Source organism: Cololabis saira, chromosome 14 (genome assembly GCF_033807715.1).
Source record: "Cololabis saira isolate AMF1-May2022 chromosome 14, fColSai1.1, whole genome shotgun sequence".
Taxonomy (NCBI): domain Eukaryota; kingdom Metazoa; phylum Chordata; class Actinopteri; order Beloniformes; family Belonidae; genus Cololabis; species Cololabis saira.
The window spans coordinates 9,612,182-9,634,603 of NC_084600.1; the positions used below are offsets into that span (position 1 = coordinate 9,612,182).

General features: G+C 43.2%; 1 pseudogene; it reads left to right on the plus strand.

Moving 5' to 3' along the window:
• The first annotated feature begins 228 nt into the window (after window positions 1-228).
• Window positions 229-6,908, plus strand: LOC133459558 (UDP-glucuronosyltransferase 1A5-like; annotated as a pseudogene).
• Window positions 6,909-22,422: the final 15,514 nt, after the last annotated feature.

Consider the following 22,422-nt stretch of genomic DNA (forward strand, 5'->3'; position numbering starts at 1 on the left):
TAACTCAGGTATTTAGTTGCAGCTTTAAGATGATGGGAAACTTGTGTTGCTTACCATTACATAAGCGCTGTAATGCCCTTATGAAAGAGCTTCCAGGTTTGTATGATGCAAGTGCTTTTCTTGTTTGAGAACAGAAGCACGTTTGTAAAACTACAGTACACAGTTTACATTCTAGCTCTTACATGTTTTTACTCAAAGAAGTGATAAAATAATATGAGGACAAGGAAGAAATGTTCACTTCTTTTTCTTGTTCTCTGCAGAATGTTCAGAGCAGCTTCAGGTAACATGTGCCACAAGTAATTAAGTTATGTGTGAAAGGGCCAAACTTATGCAAGCCTGGAATTTGAACTCAAATATCAGGGGAAACCTTGGAATGGACTCTGTGGGAAAGAATAACAGCACTCTTTCAATGGTAGGTAAGTCAGGTTCGGGTATCTATCATGCTGTGTTTCAGATTTCTACTTATACTGTATGTAAAGTGTGTCACTGTTAAAATGATCAATTACCTTTTAGATGTATGTTTTTAAATTTTACAAACTTTTTGAGAACATTAATCTCTGTTTCTGACATTTTTAGGAAAAATGCTGCGTGGTTATGTGCACGGGACACTTGTATTCTTCAGCTTAAGTCTGATATTCTTCACACCTCAGTGTGAGGGAGGAAACATTCTGGTGTTCCCTGTGGATGGCAGCCACTGGATCAATATGAAGGTTTTATTAGAAGACCTTCATGCCAGGGGACACAACATCACTGTGGTCAGAGCCTCCAGCAGCTGGTACATCCCAGAGGAGTCTCCTCTCTACACGTCAGTTACACTTGAAATGGAGAATGAGTTTGAAGACTTCTTTGACGTGTTCCTAGCGGAGCAGCTGAAGGTATGTAAATATGACAGGACTGTCTCAGACAGGACTGTCTGAGACAGGACTGTCTCAGAAAATTTGAATATTGTGATAACGTTCTTTATTTTCTGTAATGCAATTAAAAAAACATAAATGTCATACATTCTGGATTCATTACAAATCAACTGAAATATTGCAAGCCTTTTATTATTTGAATATGGCTGATTATGGCTTACAGTTTAAGATTAAGATACCTAGAATATTCACATTTTTTGAGATAGGATATTTGAGTTTTCTTAAGCTGTAAGCCATGATCAGCAATATTAAAATAATAAAAGGCTTGCAATATTTCAGTTGATTTGTAATGAATCCAGAATGTATGACATTTTTGCATTAGAGAAAATAAAGGACTTTATCACAATATTCTAATTTTCTGAGACAGTCCTGTATTTACTGAAGTTGTAAATGTGCATTTAGGTAATTCTCTAAAATGTGTTAAAAAGGAATTACAACAAAAGCATTGTTTTATCCATTACTTTAGGTGCAGCGGGAAGGGGCTTCACTGCTGACATTTCTCAAGCTCACCAAGTATTTCCTTGCTATGATCACAGAGGCCCATTCATTATGGTGTGAGGCTACAGCTCGATTATTTGACAATCAGGACTTAGTCAAGAGCTTTATAGATTCACAATATGATCTGGTTCTTACTGATCCGGCCATGAGCAGTGGGGTTCTGTTAGCCAAGTACCTCAAACTGCCCTTGGTGCTCAATGTGCGCTGGATCACCAGTGGAGACGGCCACTTTATTTTGGCCCCTTCACCACTCTCCTATATCCCAGTTCCAGGATCAGGATTAACAGATAAGATGGACTTCATTCAGAGGGTGAAAAACATGTTTTTCCATGGAATCATACTGTTCCAGGAGAAATTCATGGTGGGGCCCATCTATGACTCCATTTGTGATAAATACATTGAAGGTGGATGTGACATTGTTTCACTGCTTCAGGAAGCAGACATTTGGCTTTTCAGATCAGATTTTGTGTTTGATTTCCCTCGTCCTACAATGCCAAACGTTGTGTACATTGGAGGATTTCAGTGCAAACCAGCTCAGCCTCTGCCAGCAGACCTGGAGGAGTTTGTTCAGAGTGCTGGGGAGGATGGAGTGATCATCATGACTCTGGGAACTCTCGTTAACGCTTTGCCAAACGAAGTCGCACAGGAAATTGCCAGTGTCTTTGCCAAGATGCCCCAGAAAGTAAGAGATTATCGTTGATACACCTTTTCATTGCATTTGCAACTTTTATTTTTTTATTTTTATTTTTTATTTATTTATTTTTTAATTTATTTATTTTTTAATTTTATTTTTAATTTTTTTATTTTTTTATTTATTTATTTTTTTTTTACCTAGTCTGCACACATATTAATGATTGATACCATGACGGTAGAAACCAAAGGTATATATATGTGCATTATTACTATATTTAATATATATACATGTATATACGCATACATATGCATACACATACATAAATATACACATACAAACCCAGTGATTTTTTTTTTTTTTGAATTTGCAACTTTTCATTCAGTCACTGTACATAGGCAGTGAAAATGAAGTGATATAAATTCACTACTACTACATATGGTAAAAACATGGTTTTCATGTCACATTGTAGAGCACAAAGGGCAACTTTAGTGCTCATCTGTGTTATTTTCCTTTTTTCGGTTATTCTGTTGAGTCTTACTTGCAAACAATATTCTCATAATATTTGAACTCAGCATATTTGTTCTGTCTCTGTGCTGTTTGATGTCTGACCAGGTGATATGGAGGCACAAGGGGGAGCGTCCATCTACGCTGGGAAACAACACTCTGATCGTGGACTGGATGCCACAGAAGGACCTTCTGGGTCATCCACAGGTCAAGGTTTTTGTAGCTCACGGGGGAACCAATGGAGTCCAGGAGGCCATCTACCACGGCGTCCCTGTTCTAGGAATACCCTTGTTCTTTGACCAGTATGACAACCTTCTACGTTTGCAGGAGAGAGGAGCTGCAAAGATCATTCAGCTAGCTGATGTGAACGGTCACACCTTTGAGGACGGTATTAAGGAAGTGCTCCACCAAGACAGCTACAGGCAGAATATGCAAAGACTGTCACGTTTACACAGAGATCAACCCATGACACCCATGGATCAGGCTGTTTTCTGGGTAGAGTATGTGATTCGCACAAAGGAGCACCTCATCTACGTACAGCGGCCTACAAAATGCCCTGGTACTCTTACTACTGTTTAGACGTGATACTCTTAATGGTGACTGTTACAGCTGTGCTCCTTCTCTCTGTTCTTGTTCTTTTTAGATTTCTATGCTGCAAGAGCAGAAGAAAGCTAAAAGTTAAACATAATTAACTATTGTCACATTTCTAAAAAAATATATCTCAGTGAGTTCTCAGAAGTACAGTATTTATACATTTACATCCGTGATCCAATACATTAGGTCGCGGAGGTGAGGAAAATCTCATTACAATAGCACTCTTCAAGCGGTGAACTGCTTTTTTTTTTTGTCAGACAGCATGTGACGGAACCAAGTGTACCAAGTTGATGCTCTGGTAGCAGGCAAAATGGAAACAATAATAGAAGGTATATTATTAAAAACAGAAAACAACCTTTTTGTTGCACTTGACAGCATGTTTCACTCACTGAGCCTGCTAAGTTAGCTGTTAGCTACGGTGGCCGAGACCCGCCATTGCTGAAAATTAAAGAAACGCTGCAAATAAAATAAATGCTTTGCAAATAAAATAAACGCTGCAAATAAAAACAAAGGTTGCTTCAAATAAAAGAAACGCTGCAAATATAAAGAAACGCCGCTGCAAATAAAAAAAAACCGACGCAAATAAAAAAGCCACAACGGAAGTGAATTACCGGGGACTATTTTTGCTGATGCACCGGTGTTTTTTACGTGAGAGGAGAAGAAGAAGACGAAGAGGACGTAAGAGAAAAGGAATAAATAAGAAGAGCGAGGACTAAGAAGAACAACGAACGAGAAAATAAGTGAAAAGGTTAGTGTTCAACGTCGCTACGTGTAATTTTTAATGTGCAACACCAGTGCATCGGCAAAAATAGTCCCCGGTAATTCACTTCCGTTGTGGCTATTTTATTTGCAGCAGGGTTTCTTTATATTTGCAGCGTTTCTTTTATTTGCAGCTGCGTTTCTTTTTGTTTGCAGCGTTTCTTTTATTTGCAGCGGTGTTTGTTTCTGTTTGCAGTGTTACTTTTATTTTCAGCAATGGCGGGTCTCGGCCACCGTAGGTTAGCAGCTCTGTTATGGAGCAGATTTATCTGTCCTCCCCATCTTTATCTCCACTTTAGGTCTCATCCTACAACTTCAAAATACCAATATATTTTTACTGATAATATTGATATTATCAGTACTTTTTCTTGTGTTTTACCCATCAATTATGTTTTGGGTATCCAGCACAAAATAATTTCTTTAAAGCTACAATTTCACATTTGATTCCTGTCAGGAAGTGTCATCCAGTATCCCTGGACTTTTGGTTGTGTCTTGCGACAACTGCGTACCACTCTGCAGACCAAACGAATCTACACAGTGTCGTGAAAGCAACTTAATCTATACGTGGATCCCCTAAGCTAAAGAAATTCCAAAAGTTCCTCAGTAGTAAGTCAGTAAGTCTGACTGAAATAATACTTATCCAAGTTGGACGTACACAGCTAGATAATTAAGCTGTGGGTCAAATCACTACATTTATACTTCTGGTTGGAAATACCCAGAAATAAAAGGAAAAATAAAAAGAAGGAAGGGACAACAACTGTAGGGACTTGTAAGGCTGACAGCTAGTGCAACATTTACAGACCTGCAAAGCTGCCTCATTCACCACGACACATATTACCAGCGTGTTACCAGTTAAAGAGTTTTTATTCATCGCTGATGTAAAAGGTCAACTAGGAAAAAGACTAGCATCAACAAGGGTTTTTCTTGAAACCACATGCAGGGAATTGCACATACAGTACAGTATAGAGTATGTACTCCATCCAGGTCTGGTGATTTTCATTAGTACAAAAATGCATCTCTTTTTATCTCTTACGGATAAGCAGAGGTTAATGGATGGATGGATGGATGGATGGATGGATGGATGGATGGATGGATGGAAACTGGTCAGTTGTACAGTGGACTTTTTCTTGGAAATAGCATGAGATCCTCTAACTTTTTGTGTGCTGTAGATTGGGCAATTGTTCAAATTATACATACTTTGTACGACAAATGTTGGCTACATTTGTACCCATATATAAAAGTAATAGCCTATGTGGTTGCAAAAATGCTTAAGCTGAAAGGGGGCATATTGTCACCACAACGGCGTAAGGCATACTTTCATGAATACATCGATTATCTCCCTTGCTTGTGTAGTGAGACAGTGGCTGCAGTCTCTAAAATAAGCTGAAGTCATCAATGATAGCATCATTTCGACTAGTGGTTCTCAACCGCCTGCAGATTTTTGGTCTTTTTAAAAAATATATATTTTATTATCACAGACCCCTTGCAATTACACCACAGACCACTAGGGGTCGCAGACCCCCGGTTGAGAATCACTGATTTAGACAACACAGTTCTGTGATTTCATGTCAGCTGTGAGAAGTCACAGTACAAACTATCACCATGCATCCATCCATCCATCCATCCATCCATCCATCCATCCATCCATCCATCCATCCATCCATCCATCCATCCATCCATCCATCCATCCATCCATCCATCCATCCATTATCTATACCCGCTTTATCCTTTGCAGGGTCACGGGGGTCTGCTGGAGTCTATCCCAGCTAATTTCAGGCGAGAGGCAGGGGTTCACCTCGGACAGGTCGCCAGTCCATCACAGGGCACAAACTATCACCAGTTGTTGATAATTATCTCTTGATCTCACCCACTACCAATGTCTCAAATTCCATAATGCTATATCTTGATGATATTTTGGCTTAAGTCAATTCTGAAGTGGGAAAACTGAATCCAGATAACGACACGACAACATGTAATATGTATTGTGTAACCTTATCCCCTGCACTCGAGAGCAAAAAATAAATGTTTTCTCATGACAAATGTAGAAACACATTCGTTTGTTGAGGAGACTGAAAAGCCTAGTGGTCCTGCTGTGAAACATACGGTAGTCTGTCATGTGTTACAGACACAATGCATTTTTTTAGATCCCTGTGGTGCATTACTGTGAAAAACACCAAAATGAATTACAAATCAAGAACACATGTATCACGATATCACTAACAGCCCGGTATGGGCTGCTCCCATGGAAAAGATGTGGATAGATTTTTCCCCTTTCTTGCCTTTTTTTTTTTAAGAATGCATCATTTTCTCAACTAAAATCAGTGCTGTTAAAATAACAAACATCAAAAACAGTTAAGGAAAAATCTATTATCTTAGAAAACAAGCTGTATATAAAAACCCTTCCTCTTTACTAAACAAAATCTAAACAGACCACAACGGCTCTGCTGTTCCATTGAGAAAGTTGCATGACAGTTTAACATTTCCTCTTTAAATCCTCAAATGCATCAAGCCACATATTGGTTTTCATATAAAACTCTTCAAAACCCCTAATTATGTAAAGGGAGCGTAGCGGTGTCATTTCATGTGTAAGTCTTGATTTCACTATTAAAGTGCAATTTGAAAAATCTGTCATCTCACTGAATCAAGTCACATTATATTTACATTTCAACACTGTTCACCTGCATTGTCTCTCCGTGCTACTAAAAATGTTCTCCCATGGTTAAATAATGTCGCTTTTCCACTAGCACCTACTCAGCCCGACTTGACTCGCCTCGGTTTTGCGCTTTTCCACTAGGGGTCTAACATGCCGGGTAGATACTTTTTCTGTAACTATTCTGCCGAGGTTCTAAGATGCTGAGTCGGCTGTATCTGACATCATCACACTACAGGCCACCGATTGGTCGGGGGGTTGGAGTCAGACGTCTGAGTCAGGAGGAGGAAATCAGTGAAAGAGCGACTCTGACAGCGGCTTCTTGTTCATTTTATTCAACATCAATGGCAGAAAAAGTCTGTTTGGTGATCCAACTCTGAGGTGCAGATGTTCATAAATGATGATGTTCATGCTCGGGGGTTTATGTTTATGTTCATGTTCTGGATCTCTGGAAAGCATCTAGAGACCACATCTGTTGTATTAGACGCTATATAAATAAAATTGAATTGAATTGAATTGAATTGAATTGAATTGAATACACCTGGTGCTGAGGAGAGAATTAAAAAGGGATCTAGACGGGCAAAGAGGAACGACCAGATCTACCAGGAGCTCTGTCTCTTCATAGCTGCTCACGGCTCCAGCGGACTTTTCAGCAGCGCTGAGACAAACAAAAAAAAAAAGTATCGCCGCTTGAAGTTTCTCTGTCTCTCATTTTTTAACTTGATATTGAACACAAGTCACAGACCCAGCAGCACATCTATCATCTCCTCCAAGTTATACATCTTTAGTGTTGTTGTCTTTTTGGTTTAGATTACACAATCAAATACGTCACAGAAGCTTCACTCCAACCTCCTACTTCTCATCTGGGTATTGAAAAGAAACGAGGGCAAGACGAGGCGAGTCGAGTCGGGCTGAGTAGGTACTAGTGTAAAAGCACCATAAGACTTGAACTCTGCAAAAGTTGCTGCTCGGCCCATGAAATTCTGTAATTCTGAGCTAACGCTCGTTGTGTGCAGCTCCAGAAGGTTCGTCTTAGCGAAACTAGACACTTGCTGTAGGAAAGTATGCTGGTGTCAGCAACCGTGACAGGACGCATACGATCTTCATAGTTTTGTTTCATTATATCTCACTGTGAGAGGTTCGGGTACTGTGGGGAAATTATCACAGTTAGTGTGTAGCTGAATCACCAGACTTTTATTCAGTAGCAGTTTTCAGTGCAGAACAACACAGAGCCTCTTCCACAAAGGCTTTCCTCCAGGCCCTCCTTCCTTCTGCTCCTGTGCAGTCTCAGGGAAGACATGCGGTGCGTCCGAAATGCCATACTAAACAGTATATACTTAAAAGTATACTTAAGTTCGGCACACTTTTGAGTAAATATTAGTAGTATGCATTAATTGGGACGTACTACTCAGAGCCACACGGCACTTCCTGCCGTTGGGAGGGGCCTGTCTGTCACAGCAACAGTAGGAGCACACCACTCCACTCTTTCCCGTTTATCCTGGCCGAAACAAGATCCTTTCTCTCATTTTGCAAATACATCTACCCACACAATAATGTGTTAAATGATGAACACATCTGGTTGATATCTTATGGAAACCAAAGCAAAATCACACCTAATTACTCACATTTGAATTGTCGCGTGATGGTGGTGCTGCTGCAGCTTTGCTTGGTACCGCTAACGTTATCCTCCATTTTTGTTAGTTGCTAAGTATCTGCGCAGCACTTAGCAACCAAACACCGCTGCATTGCATTGTGGGAAGTTTCTGCTTAGCTAGTGTCCATCAATCCACACTAATACATTTCTCCGGAATGAGTATGGATAGAGCATACTATTGTGTGTACTAATGTTTCGGCTGCACTAAAAAATCTCACATACTCATTAGGGTGGAAAGATGGAATTTCGGACGCAGTTAGTAATTGTTAAGTTGGCCCAGGTGTGGACCCTAATTGGCACTGCTCCCAGAGCCACCGACTCACCTCTGCTCTACAGCTGAGCTCAACCACAACCCACCACCACACTCAGGCTGCGTCCGAAATTGCATACTTCCACCCTAATGAGTATGCAAAATGAGTATGCGAGATTTTTTAGTGCGAAACATTAGAACATACTCAATAGTATGTACTATCCATACTCATTCCGGAGAATTTATTAGTGTGGATTGATGGACACTAGCTAAGCAGAAACTTCCCACAATGCAATGCAACAGCGTTTGGTTGCTAATTGATACGTATATGTCATAAGTATAATATTAAGTATAATAATATTATTAAATAATATTAATATTATAATATTCGTACATAAAAATATTATATGATGTAATCTTATTTCGGCCAGAATAAACAGGAAAGAGCGGAGCTGCGCTGCTACTGCTGCTGTGAAAGGTTACCATGGTAACAACCCCCCCCCCCCCCCTCCCTACGTCAAGTAGTGACGTGTGTGCTCTTAATAGTACGTCTGAATTAATGCACACTACTGATATTTACTCAAAAGTGTGTCGAACTTAAGTATACTTTTTAGTATATACTTTTTCGTATGGCATTTTGGACGCACCGTCAGTCTCTTTTTAGCTATAGATATTTTCTGTCCTTTCACCCATAGAAAATCTGTTGATGGCTGGATGATGCTGGAAATTGGTCAAAACTGAGCCACGAATACAAAGAAAGCTGCTGTTTTTAACATACAAAGACTCACAGACTAATTGATGCAGGCTTAATGAAATAAGACAATTGCACACAAATAAAGGTATAAATTAAAACAATGGATTGAAGTATTTAAAGACTGGGACAGAGAGGGACTTTCAACCATTGTTTGACTTCCTTATGCACTACAGCCAAACAACAACATAAATATATAAAACACTTCTAGCTTGAGCTCAGTCTTTTTTTTTGAAGATATTTTCTATATTGACTTCACTGTAATGAGCTCTACTGAAAATAAATTTAGTAAGAAAAGGAATATAACCTAACTGCACAAATATGCTTTTTGCATTGGGTCAGAGCACTGGAACATGTTGCAATCAAATTGGTATTTTTTCCTAAGGCTATATTGTTTTAAAGGCTAAAATATGTCATATCTTTACATTGCTCCATACTGTATGTCTTTCAGCAACATGCAGGTCCATGCAGGTTTCATGTAGCCCATTCTCATTATGCAACACTCAAGTGCAAAGGTACATTGAGGATTTCAGAGGACATAACCTTTTGATTTAAACAAAAGATAAGAAAGATAATCTATGAATTGTGTGTCTTTATAGCTCATCCTGACCTCTTACCCAAACCATTTACTTCACATTTATTGCGGTTTGCCTCAATCCAACTCTGATACTGACCTTAGCTCAGACCTTACCCATATGGCATCATCTAACCTTTATCCTGTCCTCTAACTAACCAGGACCCTAGAAATAACGTTTAGGCTCACTAACTTCTCCACTAGGGGTGGAGGCGGGTGGAGGCGCGCCGAGTAGATACTTTTTCTGAGGTTCAAAACGGCTGAGTCGGCTGCATCTGACATCATCACACTACAGGCCACCGATTGGTCCGGAGGCGGGGCCATCAGACGTTTGAATCAGGAAGCGGGAATCAGCGAAAGAGCGACTCGCGGCTTTTTCATTTTATTCGACAGGCAATGGCAGAGCAACGTCTGTTTGGTGATCCAACTCTGAGGTGCAGATGTTCATAAACCTGGTGCTGAGGAGAGAATTAAAAAAGGATCTAGAAGGGCGATAAGGAACGACCAGATCTACCAGGAGCTCTGTCACTTCATAGCTGCTCACGGCTCCAGCTGACTTTTCAGCAGCGCTGAGACAAACAAAAAAAAAAAAGCGTTGCCGCTTGAAGCTTCTCTCACTCTCATTTTTTTAACTTGATATCGAACACAAGCCTTTGTTGTCTTCTCCGTTTAGATACACAATCAAATACATCACAGCAGCTTCGCTCCAACCTCCTACTTCTCATCTGGGTGTCTAAAAACAAACAAGGGCAAGGCAAGAGGAGTCGAGATGAGTAGGTACTAGTATAAAGCCGCCATTATAGCACAAGTAATACAAGCAAAAAGACACACGTGGCCTCAGGAGTGAAATCATTCTCTCCACAAACTCATACATCTCATTCATCTATCTCTCTGAAGGAGCTACTGAACATAGGCACTAGTGGATCCTTTCATCTGCAAATGAAAGTCTAATTTAATGTATATTTGTTTAGGCATATTGCTGCCTATTCAGTCTCGGAAATTGTTGTCATAATTTAGTAATGTGAAAATGTCCTGACACAATCATTGTCTTCCTTGTTTAGAATCTATTCGCTATTCACATCTGCAGTGTACGCCATTGGATTTTTGTTCACATAGCAAGTATATGCTTGCAGTGTTTTATTTACTTGATTAACACCAACAGCATTTTCTTTTCTGTCAATAGTAACATTTGTTCTAGTTATGTGTGTGTGTATTAAGGCTTTATGCTTTACAGCAGTCCTTCCTAGAATACAAATGTAGTGATCCAGGCCTGGTTTACGAAACCTTGAGTCACGGACAGACTCTCCCAAACCAAGGAGAGTGAAATACACATAATCATTTTAAGTAAGGTCACTCCTGGGGAGGAACGTCCTTCAAACACCCCCAAAGAGATACACATCTTATCAAGATCCAACCAAACAAGGAAGTATTCGAAAGGTATTTGCAGTGCCTAGCACCAGTGGGGGAGCATAGCGTTAAGAGTCATAACACTGAAAAGAAGGGGAGAAGAACCAGACCTGACTCCGTCTCATCTCCATGAGATAAATTTTAAGACTGGAATGTGTGAATTAACTTTAGTTTAGAAACCTTCAATGTGATTTTCCTTTGGTTAAACTAAAGTTCTCTCTGTCATGGTTTGGTTTTTTAAGGACCCAAGTGCAGGAGACAGAGGGAGGCTGGAGGCAGGAGTTCTCAAAAACAAAAAGGGTTTTAATCCAAAAAGGCAAAGCAAAGCGCTGCAGAGCAGGATAAACACAAAAAACCAGGATCAGGACAAAAACCACGAGGAGACATGGAGGAGAGAACAGTACGGACCGACAGGGAACCAAGAAATGACAAGACAAGATATACTGAAGGGATAACGAGACACAGGTGCAGACACAATCAGGGCAGATGGGACACAGGCGGGGCAAGACAGAACTGAAAGTTACAAACACTGGGGGGAAGTGTCAAACCCTGACAGTACCCCCCCCTCAAGGGACAGATCCCAGATGTCCCCAGAGTCCTAACCCAGGGTGGGCAGAGGGGGGCCTGGAGGAGGGCCCAGGCCACACGCGGCCAAAGCTCCGGGGGCCGCCCTCGGGACCGAGCAGACCAGCGAGAGAGCTCGGGGGGGCGTCCCCGAGGCCTAGGCCTGGGTCTTGGCGGGGGGCGTGACGGGGATTCCTGGCGGGGCTTTGAGACTGGACGGGACTCGGGAACCTGACGGGACTCGGGAACCTGACGGGGCTCGGGAACCTGGCAGGGCTCGGGAACCTGACGGGGCTCTGGAACCGGAACAGGAGCAGACAGCATGCGGGGAGCCGGGACAGGAGCAGACAGCATGCGGGGAGCCGGGACAGGAGCAGACAGCATGCGGGGAGCCGGGACAGGAGCAGACAGCATGCGGGGAGCCGGGACAGGAGCAGACAGCATGCGGGGAGCCGGGACAGGAGCAGACAGCATGCGGGGAGCCGGGACAGGAGCAGACAGCATGCAGGGAGCCGGAACAGGAGCAGACAGGATGCGGGGAGCCGGAACAGGAGCAGACAGGATGCGGGGAGCCGGCGTCGGGGGGCAGAGGATCCCCAGGGCTGCCCGAGTGGGGACCCGGGTCCGTGGCGCTGGCTGCGGGGGTACCCGGGTCTGAGGTGCCGGCTGCGGGGGTACCCGGGTCCGAGGTGCCGGCTGCGGGGGTACCCGGGTCCGGGGCGCTGGCCCCCCCTCAAGGGACAGATCCCAGATGTCCCCACAGTCCACATCCAGGGCGGGCTGGGGGGGAACACGGGTCCTCGGAGCTGGCTGAGGGGGGGCACGGGTCCTAGGGGGCACGGGTCCTCGGAGCTGGCTGAGGGGGGGACACGGGTCCTAGGAGCTGGCTGAGGAGGGACACGGGTCCTCGGAGCTGGCTGAGGGGGGGCACGGGTCCTAGGAGCTGGCTGAGGGGGGGCACGGATCCTCGGAGCTGGCTGAGGGGGGTCCGGACCATCACCGGAGGAGGAACTCCAGCAGGAGCTGAGGCGTCCAGGACCACCGCTGGAGCCAGAACAGGGGGCGATGGCGTCGAGGACCAGCGCCGGAACAGGGGGCGATGCGTCCAGGACCACTGCTGGAGCCGGAACAGGGGGCGATGCGTCCAGGACCACCGCTGGAGCAGGAACAGGCTGGGGCTGGCGCTGACGCCGTCGCTTCCCCTGGGGCTGAGAACCCCCGGGCCCGCCTCGAGCCAGGCGTGTTCCCCAGAAGGGGGAAACAGGCTGGGATGCGTCCAGGACCACCTCGGGAACAGGAAGAGGTGCGTCCAGGGCCCCCACCGGAACAGGCTGGGGCTGGGGCTGACGCCGTCCCTTCCCCTGGGGCCACCTCGAGCCAGGCGTGTTCCCCAGAAGGGGGAAACAGGCTGGGATGCGTCCAGGACCACCTCGGGAACAGGAAGAGGTGCGTCCAGGGCCCCCACCGGAACAGGCTGGGGCTGGGGCTGGGGCTGGCGCTGACGCCGTCGCTTCCCCTGGGCCTGCAGGCTCCTGGGCCCACCCAGAGCCAGGCGTGTTCCCCAAAAGGGGTCCCAATACTCCTCCTGGCGGAAAAACTCCATAAGGGTGAGGTAGTCTCCCGCTGGGTCCATATGGTCGGTCCGTTCTGTCATGGTTTGGTTTTTTAAGGACCCAAGTGCAGGAGACAGAGGGAGGCTGGAGGCAGGAGTTCTCAAAAACAAAAAGGGTTTTAATCCAAAAAGGCAAAGCAAAGCGCTGCAGAGCAGGATAAACACAAAAAAACCAGGATCAGGTCAAAAACCACGAGGAGACATGGAGGAGAGAACAGTACGGACCGACAGGGAACCAAGAAATGACAAGACAAGATATACTGAAGGGATAACGAGACATGACGAGACACAGGTGCAGACACAATCAGGGCAGATGGGACACAGGCGGGGCAAGACAGAACTGAAAGTTACAAACACTGGGGGGAAGTGTCAAACCCTGACACTCTCTTTATGTCTACCACCATTGTTCTTTGTAAATTATATCAGGTCCTTCATTACGTCATCAGACCGTGTTAGGGACCAAGCAGTCAGCAAGGAGGAGAACAGGAGTTGGTTTAAAAAAAGGGGTTTATTTACTACAAAAATTTATATATAAACCAAAACTCATTATCCAGGTTTATAAAAGAGGTCAACAAACCGTAACTACACTGAAACTATTAGCAACATAACAAGACACCAACTAAACAAAACTGACTCCCTTATAATGACACAGAACATATATAGTGGCTTGGCCAAACCAAATAACACACAAGGGGAAACCAAAATGGACAACAAGTACAACTAATACAAAAGGAAACCAACTAAACCCCAAATCCCCCCCTCTAACATAACAGCACATGGTATGGCTTAATGGGCATGCCACAGGATTTAACAGTCCTCCACCCTTGGCCACGCCTTTTGCCTCACCAGGAAAGGTAACTCCTCCACCAGCATGGTAACTCAAAACAAGGAAATAAAGATTCATATAAACAGAAAAAATGAACTATAACCTTACAGAAGAAACATGTGCACTCTATTTAAACAATGTAAGGTTATAAACAAACAAATTATATATCAAATAAACTAAACCTTAATGTTTAATTGAATTGTTTGGGGTGTGGCTGACTGCAAATAAAATTAGCCTGTGTGCTTAAAGTAATGAGGGCCTAGTGTGTAGGATATTACCCTCTTCAACTGGCCTGTGTGGCTGTGGCCATCACAGACCGCAAACAGGTAACTTATGTGTATTCATTAAGCTACATTATGCATGAAAGCCGTAATAATATTACATACATATATATATATATATATATACTCAACTCAACTGAACTCAATCTTTATTTATAGAGCACAGTTTAAAACAACCGAGGTTGACCAAAGTGCTGTACAGTTAAAAACAGCTGGCATATATTACAAAGATTAAATAAATAGAATAAGATGACTACAAAATACAAGAATACAATGAAATAAAAATAAGAGTAAAATAATACAAAATTTGAATATGTTTGAAATAAAGTTTTGCCAAAATCACTCAAACTAATCAAAAGCAGGGAGAAAAGTATGTTTTTAAAGCTGATTTAAAAACCTCAAGTGATTGTGCAGATGGACATGAAACGGCAGGTTATTCCAGAGTCTAGGAGCTGTCTTCAGTCGTGTTTTGGGGGCGACCAGTAGGAGCTGATTAGAGGATCTCAATGACCTGACAGGGTTGTGGGATTGTATCGAGGAGCTCAGTCAGATAATTGGGGTCTAGTCCATTAAAAGCTTTAAAAACAATCAATAACATTTTAAAATCTATTCTAAAAGCAACAGGGAGCTAGTGCAGCGCAGCTAGGACAGGGGATATGTGTGGTCACGCCAGTAAGCTTGCCTGTAAGGAGGCAAGCAGCTGCGTTTGGTACCAGCTGTAGGCGGAGCACGAGTGAGTGGTCCAGGCCAAAATAAAGAGAGTTGCAGTAATCCAGTTTGGTATTAATAAAAGCATGGATTGCAGTTTAGTTTAGTTTGTTTTATTTAGCATATACAATAAAAATAACATCACACAAATAAGTACAGTTAAAATAAACTGTGCAGGGAGGATCGAGTGAGCCAGTAGGCTTATGAGGAGCCCCCACCTAATAAACTTTAACAATATAGTTATGAGGATACAAAATCATAAAATAAAAAAAATAATACATCATAAAAATTGCATGCAGAACATGAATGAAAATAAAAAAATACTGTTGACCTATAAAGACATGATCATGAAAATATGAATATTATGCTGAACAAGTGGCAACACAGAATATGAAGTACAAAAAAAACATTAACAGTGGGCAAAGCAAGAGCTTTCTTGGCTACACTGTTGAATTAAAGGTATAGTCTGTAATCGTATTCAAAAACCTGACCTGATAGTGCCTTATTTTCCTGTCAGAGCTCTCCGTTCTCAGAGTGCAGGTTTACTCGTAGTTCCTAGAGTATCCAAATGTAGATTTGGAGGGCGTTCTGCTATCAGGCACCATTACTATGGAACCAACTTCCAATCTGGGTTAAGGAGGCTGACACCACCTCCACCTTTAAAACTAAACTTAACACATTTCTGTTTAGTAAAGCCTATAGTTAGTGTTTAGTAAACCTCTAGCTGGTGTTGGTAAATCTCTAGGTAGTGTAAACTCTAGTGTGTTAGAGTCGCTCCTGTGGTTTCTTCTTCTGGCCCCCCCTTCTCCTCTCTTTTTTCTCTTTTGTCCATGTTGCACCATCCTCTGACGGTGGCGAAGAGCATCTCTTAATGCACAACACCAGAACCTGCAGCGTGGGAGTGAGAGGGGCAGGGTAACGGCCCGGGCAGGCGGGGGGGAAGGTTTGTCCGTCAAGACTCCTCTCCCTGGCCCTGCCCCTGGCCCTACCCCTTTTCAACCTTTCCCCGACCCCGCACCCCAACCTGGGACTTGATGATTGGGCTGGAGCTTCGGGAGCTGCATGCTGGCCTGCGGTCCCCACCCCTGGTCATCCCGTTGCTGCTTCCACCTGCCTGCTGTGCTGTTGACGTCACCGACCCCCAGTTTGGGGGTTTATGAGCCTGGTCCTGCTCAAGGTTTCTTCCCTCCTAAAGGGGAGTTTTTCCTTGCCACTGTTTGGCTTAAGGCTTTTCTCCCACTAGGGGAGTTTTCACCTGCCATTGTTTATGTAATAACTGCTCGGGGGTCATGTTCTGGGTATGGGTCTCTGGAAAGCGTCTAGAGACAACTTTTGTTGTATTAGACGCTATATAAATACATTGAATTGAAAAACATTTATTGTTATACTGGGTGAAATTGTCCTTCCATCCTGATAGTAGCCAGTGACTAATGTGTTCAGAAAAAGGAAAGAAAAAAATCCGACCTCTCTGACAGCTTTAATCCTGTAAAAACTCTGACCAATCTGTTTTTTGCGCACCGAGTGGCACGGATTGGTCAGAGGACCAGAGGATTGGCAGGGGGGAAAGAACCAATCAGATGCCTTCATTTTAAGTCCCGCCCACGCCCCCCTCTGTCCCATGCGCGCACTCGTCACGTTGAATGTAGCGGCTCGCCCTGCTAAATAGGCTAAAATAAAGAAAGCCAAAGTGCGATTCTGCAGCCCCATGTGCATGTGCACCACTCTAAAATTGGATGTGTCCATGTCAAACAATAGAGCCAGGCAAACGTCTGCTCTCACACTTTTGTATGAATAATTTTGGCTCTTATGTCATTGTAAGATATTTTGAAGAGATTAAATTAAATTTACCAAAAGTGGTGACCTGTCAATCACTGTTGAGCTGATGGATTTATTTTTTATAAATAATTAAAAAAAATTTTTTTTCTAATAATACATGGGTGCAATAGCATACATTGATATTGGTAGTAGGGTGTAAATAGCCTACGCATCAGTACTTGCACCCGGGTGTAAATAGCCTAAGCCTATTATTAATTTTATTTATTTGTCAAAAAATGTGGCTTTATTCCAAAAATGAAAAAACAAATTTGCTAATCCATTTTAATTTGAATTATGGTACAGAATTGCTTCCATACTTTTGTATCATTATTAAAACTGAGTTAATATTCTTTTCCGAGAAGTTTAGACATTTCTTTTTGAGTTAAGTTCGAGTTTTTCCATTTTTGGCCTGGTTCACACTGTTCACACTCGACTCTCGTTTGGCCAACGAGAATCTCCCAGCACCATCGCCCATCAACCACTCAAGGCTAAATGATCGCCAAACAAGCCGAGACGAACCAGAGTGCTGTCAACCTTCTAGCAGACCGACGGCAAAATCCCTAAGAAGCGTCCATCGGGCCGCGGAGCTTCCCACCTAGGCTGGCTGTTCGTATACTTGGCAAAATTCCATTTCAGCTCAACTCGGTAAGGCGGGTCACCTGCCGTGCGTTGGTGTCTCTCACAATCCGAACCACAGAAGTCCAAAATAATTTTCTCTTTAAAGTTAATCATCAATTTTTGGTTAGTTGCCAGATTTATTTTAGTCCTTTACATGTATACATGTATTTGAAATCAGATTTTTGGACAAGAAAACTTTTCTCTCTTTCATCATCATTTCCTCTTTTCTTTTCTGATGTTAAGCATATTAGTCTAAAGATCCTATAATCACCTTATTAAGTCGTGTTCTTCTTCATATGTTACATATATGCATATATATAGGTAACTGCATTTATCTGTCTATTTGAACTTGTAATAAATGTTCCTTGAATTGATCCTTCGTGTTGTTTATTTGATGTACTCAAACCAATCCAGATTAGAACCTACTTTCAGATGAGAGATAGACAAATACAATTTGTTTTTCCTTTGTAATCAAAGGTGGTGCCCCACCGAGTTTATTAAGGCCCTGTCCCAATCCCCCCACTACCCCTACTTTTCAGCCCTACCCCTAAATTTTGCGCGTTCCCGTGAGGGTAGTGGTGTCCCAATTCCTCTTTTCACCTAGGGGTATTGGAGAAAACGAGATAGTGGCTATGAATCTGTCCCTTCGGATCGAGGGTTTTCCGATGCTCACTAGCTGAACTAGGGCCAGAAAGATTTCCCAGAATGCTTTTCGTCGTCATTTGCGGACTGAATGAAAAAAAAAAAACACGGCGGACATTTCTTATTTTTTAGTGAATAAAATCAATATTTTGAGTTAGTTTCTGCATAAAAATGCATTTTGATTACATTTCTAGCGAGAAATATATATTTTACTTTCATAATATTCACTCAGTGAATGTACATAATCACTTGTTTGCCCGTTGTCCACGTTACACCAACGCAGAGCCTACAGTGTATGTTACGCAGCGACGCGCGCCGTACGCCGTACCCTACGCCGTAGGCTCTGCGCCGATTTAATGCGGAAACATAAATCAGCTCCTGAGCCAGCAGGCAGGCAGAAATCCCGAAATTTGCTGCTGCGCCCGGACCGGCGCCGAAAACATCAGATCTAATTTCTTAACAGGCGTTATTTGGATAAACTGAGCCCAGGTTGGGGATCTTAACGGTTACTTTTACGCCTGAAATCATATTAAAACTTAATAAAGTGGCATATTAACAGCGCTACAGTGGAAAGTAAAACAGCTTTTGGCTCTCAGCTTCCTGATTTTAGTGGTGGTGCTGAAAGTAGGAGTAGGGGGAGTATTGGGCAGAGGTGGACAGAGTACTCGACCCCAGTACTTGAGTAAGAGTACAAATACTACTGGTCAAAATTTACTCCGTTACAAGTAAAAGTAGCTCAGTTAAAATATTACTCGAGTAAGAGTAGAAAAGTACTTGCTTTTAAAGGTACTTAAGTATCCAAAAGTAAATGCTTTTAAATTTACTTTAAGTAAAAGTAAGAGTAAGAGTAAATTTCTTATTTTCCACATCAGTAAATTACTATATTTTTTCTAAATTAATTTAAGGATCTTTTAACTCTTGTTTCTGAGAATTCGATGTTGAGTTGTTGAAAGCAGAGAGGTAGTTCTGCTTCGGCAGACACAATCAACATTTGAAAATAAATGTCTGTGGTTTGTCTGTGCCCTCGTTTTTTACTCGGTCGAACTCAAACATTGAGTTAAAGGTATTGTGACATCATTTTTAACATGCTTTTAACACTATTAAAAGTCTTGGCCAACATCCCTCAAATGTGTCTAAAAGAGTGTAACAAGAAAAACTTCACTCTAGTACTCTATTCCTGGCTTTTTATTACAGTGTTTTTTTGCGCCGTGAAAAACGCTTCCTTTCCCCCCTTTCCTGTCAATCATTGCGCCACTCCTCCTCCAAACCTCCTCCTCCTCCAGCCATACGCTCACAGCGGCGTCAGAGAGTTAAGCCGGGAGCGACAGGCGAAGCATGCACGGAAAAGCAGGAGGGCGAACCACAGCAAACAATCATAAAAATAAAGGCATGCAAGCAGCACTGTCCCCTTATCTTAAGTCCAGTCAGTGGCCGCGGGTCTTCTTAGCAGTTTTCCTCCGGTGATTAGAACAAAAGAGGCTCTAAACAGCTCCGTGTTAAGCCTCATTTATGGTTCCGCGTTAAATCGACGCAGAGCCTACACCGTGGGTTCAGCGTACGGTGCGCGTCGCCGCGTAAACTTACGCCGTAGGCTCTGCGTCGGTGTAACGCGGAACCATAAATCAGCCTTTATGGTGCGCTGGAGAGGAGCGGAGGCAGGGAGCTGGGTGGAGGGGGCGGTGATTTAGCGGGCCGTTACGTAACGGCCCGCCACCAAACCACATGCGCCGTTTTTGCATAGTTATGCGGAAAATCCCTTCAATTTCATGCCACAAGATACGGCCAAGGATTTTGTGAAAGTCCCTGCTCCGAGTCCGGCTCATTATCAGACTCAGACAACTCAGCAGATTGTCTTCCTTCTCCTGACGCAGGCGTAGCCATTGTTGCGGCTCTGTCTTGACTTGTTGCGGCTCTGTCTTGACAAACGCAGGCTACTTTGGCGGTATCGTTTTGAGGAGGCTTGACGTATTTCCGCTTTACGTACATCCCAGTGGAGAGCGTGCACTGTGATAGGTCTCCTCTTTTGACAAAAACAGCTTGTGTCCAATAGGATTTTAGGGAAGAAGAAAAAAGAGCAGACCTGAAAGTAACGAGTACTTTTCAGCCTTCCTAGAAATTTACTCGAGTAAAAGTAAAAATATTTGTCTTGGAAATGTATTCAAGTAAGAGTAATAGGTACCAAAGAAATCTGATACTCAAGTAAAGTACAAATCCTCTGGATATGTACTTAAGTACAGTACTCAAGTAAGTTTACTCCGTTACTGTCCACCACTGGTATTGGGACAGGCCCCTGGGAAGATTTCAAGTGCCCTAAAATCTGTGGCTTCTTTTTAAGGGGTAGTGATAGTGAGGGAGGGCTAGTGGTAGAAAGTAGGGCTAGTGGAAGAAAGTAGGGCTAGTGGAAGAAAGTAGGGCTAGTGGAAGAAAGTAGGGGGTGTATTGGGATTGGCCCAATATTAAGTAGGATCGTTATATAAACTTGACCCATTTTTTTTTCTAAAAGTTTTAACAATAATTGGAAGAATATTAAACATATATACTGTATATATGTACACAGTACATCGTGGTCATCCACAAACCCCAAAAAAGCAGTAGTGATAGACTTAGCATTCCGAAGTGACAGTTACATCAAGACGAAGTAACACGAGAAGCAGGAGAAATACTAAAGGTTGAAGGAGGGGATGGAAAAGATATGGAAAGTCAAGTGAACTGTCAGAGTTGTCACCTCCAAGCTGGGAGAGTGGCTCCAGCAGATCCTGGGAACAACATCAGAGATGTTGGCCCAGAAGTCTTAGGAACATCAAAAACACTGTTACACAAAAACATGGCAATCATTGTGTAGCAGGGCGAGTGCTACCGGGGCCGACCGAAGGATGGAGAGACACGGAGTTTCGTGCAGAACCCTTTATTTGCAATCACACAACACCCAGTGCACAAGCACCTCACGCCAGCAGCTTCTCCGACCCTTTGCTGCTGTCCAGCTCTGCCTTATAAGGCAGGCAGGGTGGAGAGCGGCAGCCACTCAGGCGGATGGGACACAGGTGCGCGTGTCCCATCAACCTCTCCACCCTGCCACACATTGCTCCAGCCAATTACCCACAACTTCATTGTTCGTGCTCAGGCACATGAAGATGAGGAGGGGGGCGGAGGCTTGGGAGAGCTCATGATGGGGCATGTTTTCTCAGGAAGCACTGGAGACAGAAGGTGTGAGCATTAGATAAAGTTGACCCATGATGTGCAAAATGTGTCAAAGCAATCGAGAAAAACTGTAAAAAGGGATCTAGACGGGCGATAAGGAACGACCAGATCTACCAGGAGCTCTGTCTCTTCATAGCTGCTCACGGCTCCAGCTGACTTTTCAACAGCGCCAGACAAACGAACAAAAATCATCTCCTCCAGGTTCTACATCTTTAGTGTTGTTGTCTTCTCCGTTTAGATAACACAATCAAATACGTCACAGCAGCTTCACTCCAACCTCCTACTTATGATCTGGGTATTGAAAATAAACGAGGGCAAGGCGAGTCGAGTCGTGCTGAGTAGATACTGAGTAGATACTAGTATAAAAGCGCCAAAAGGTGACAGGACTCTTTGAGGGGATATTTTTGGTGTTTTGTTCGAATATCAACACACATTGTCATCAAGAAACTGCTTACCCTACCTTTAACAACTCACCTCATTCCATACGTGCACATCACAAATATCTAGTGTTGGAAGAGTAACGATTATACGATTTAGTCTTTCTGCAAATCCAGCTGGGTCATGAGGCTTGTTCATAAAATAGTTCTTTGTGATGTGATGTGAAAAACAGACGCATTAGTTCAGTTGGTTTCCCAGAAAAACAAATTGCATCCACTGAGAGATGGTCAGCCAACTTTCCCCTCACAACCAGAAACACATTTCGTTTGAGAGATCTTGGGAACATAATTAAAATTGTTAATAAGTGCGAGCAGATTCTCTGCAATGAAAAACTTGGGTGATCCTTGCTGCAGTCGTAAATGTCTGCTGAAGCTTTTGCTCTTGTGAACATCCACTATCCTGTGAGTGTGACCCTAGTAGGAAATTCCACTCCTTATGAAGTCATAGAGGGCTGAGATTTGAAAAAGTCACTCCTGAAGGAAGTGTTATTGGGACGCTGCAATGGAGTATTTTATAGAGAGGAATGCTACA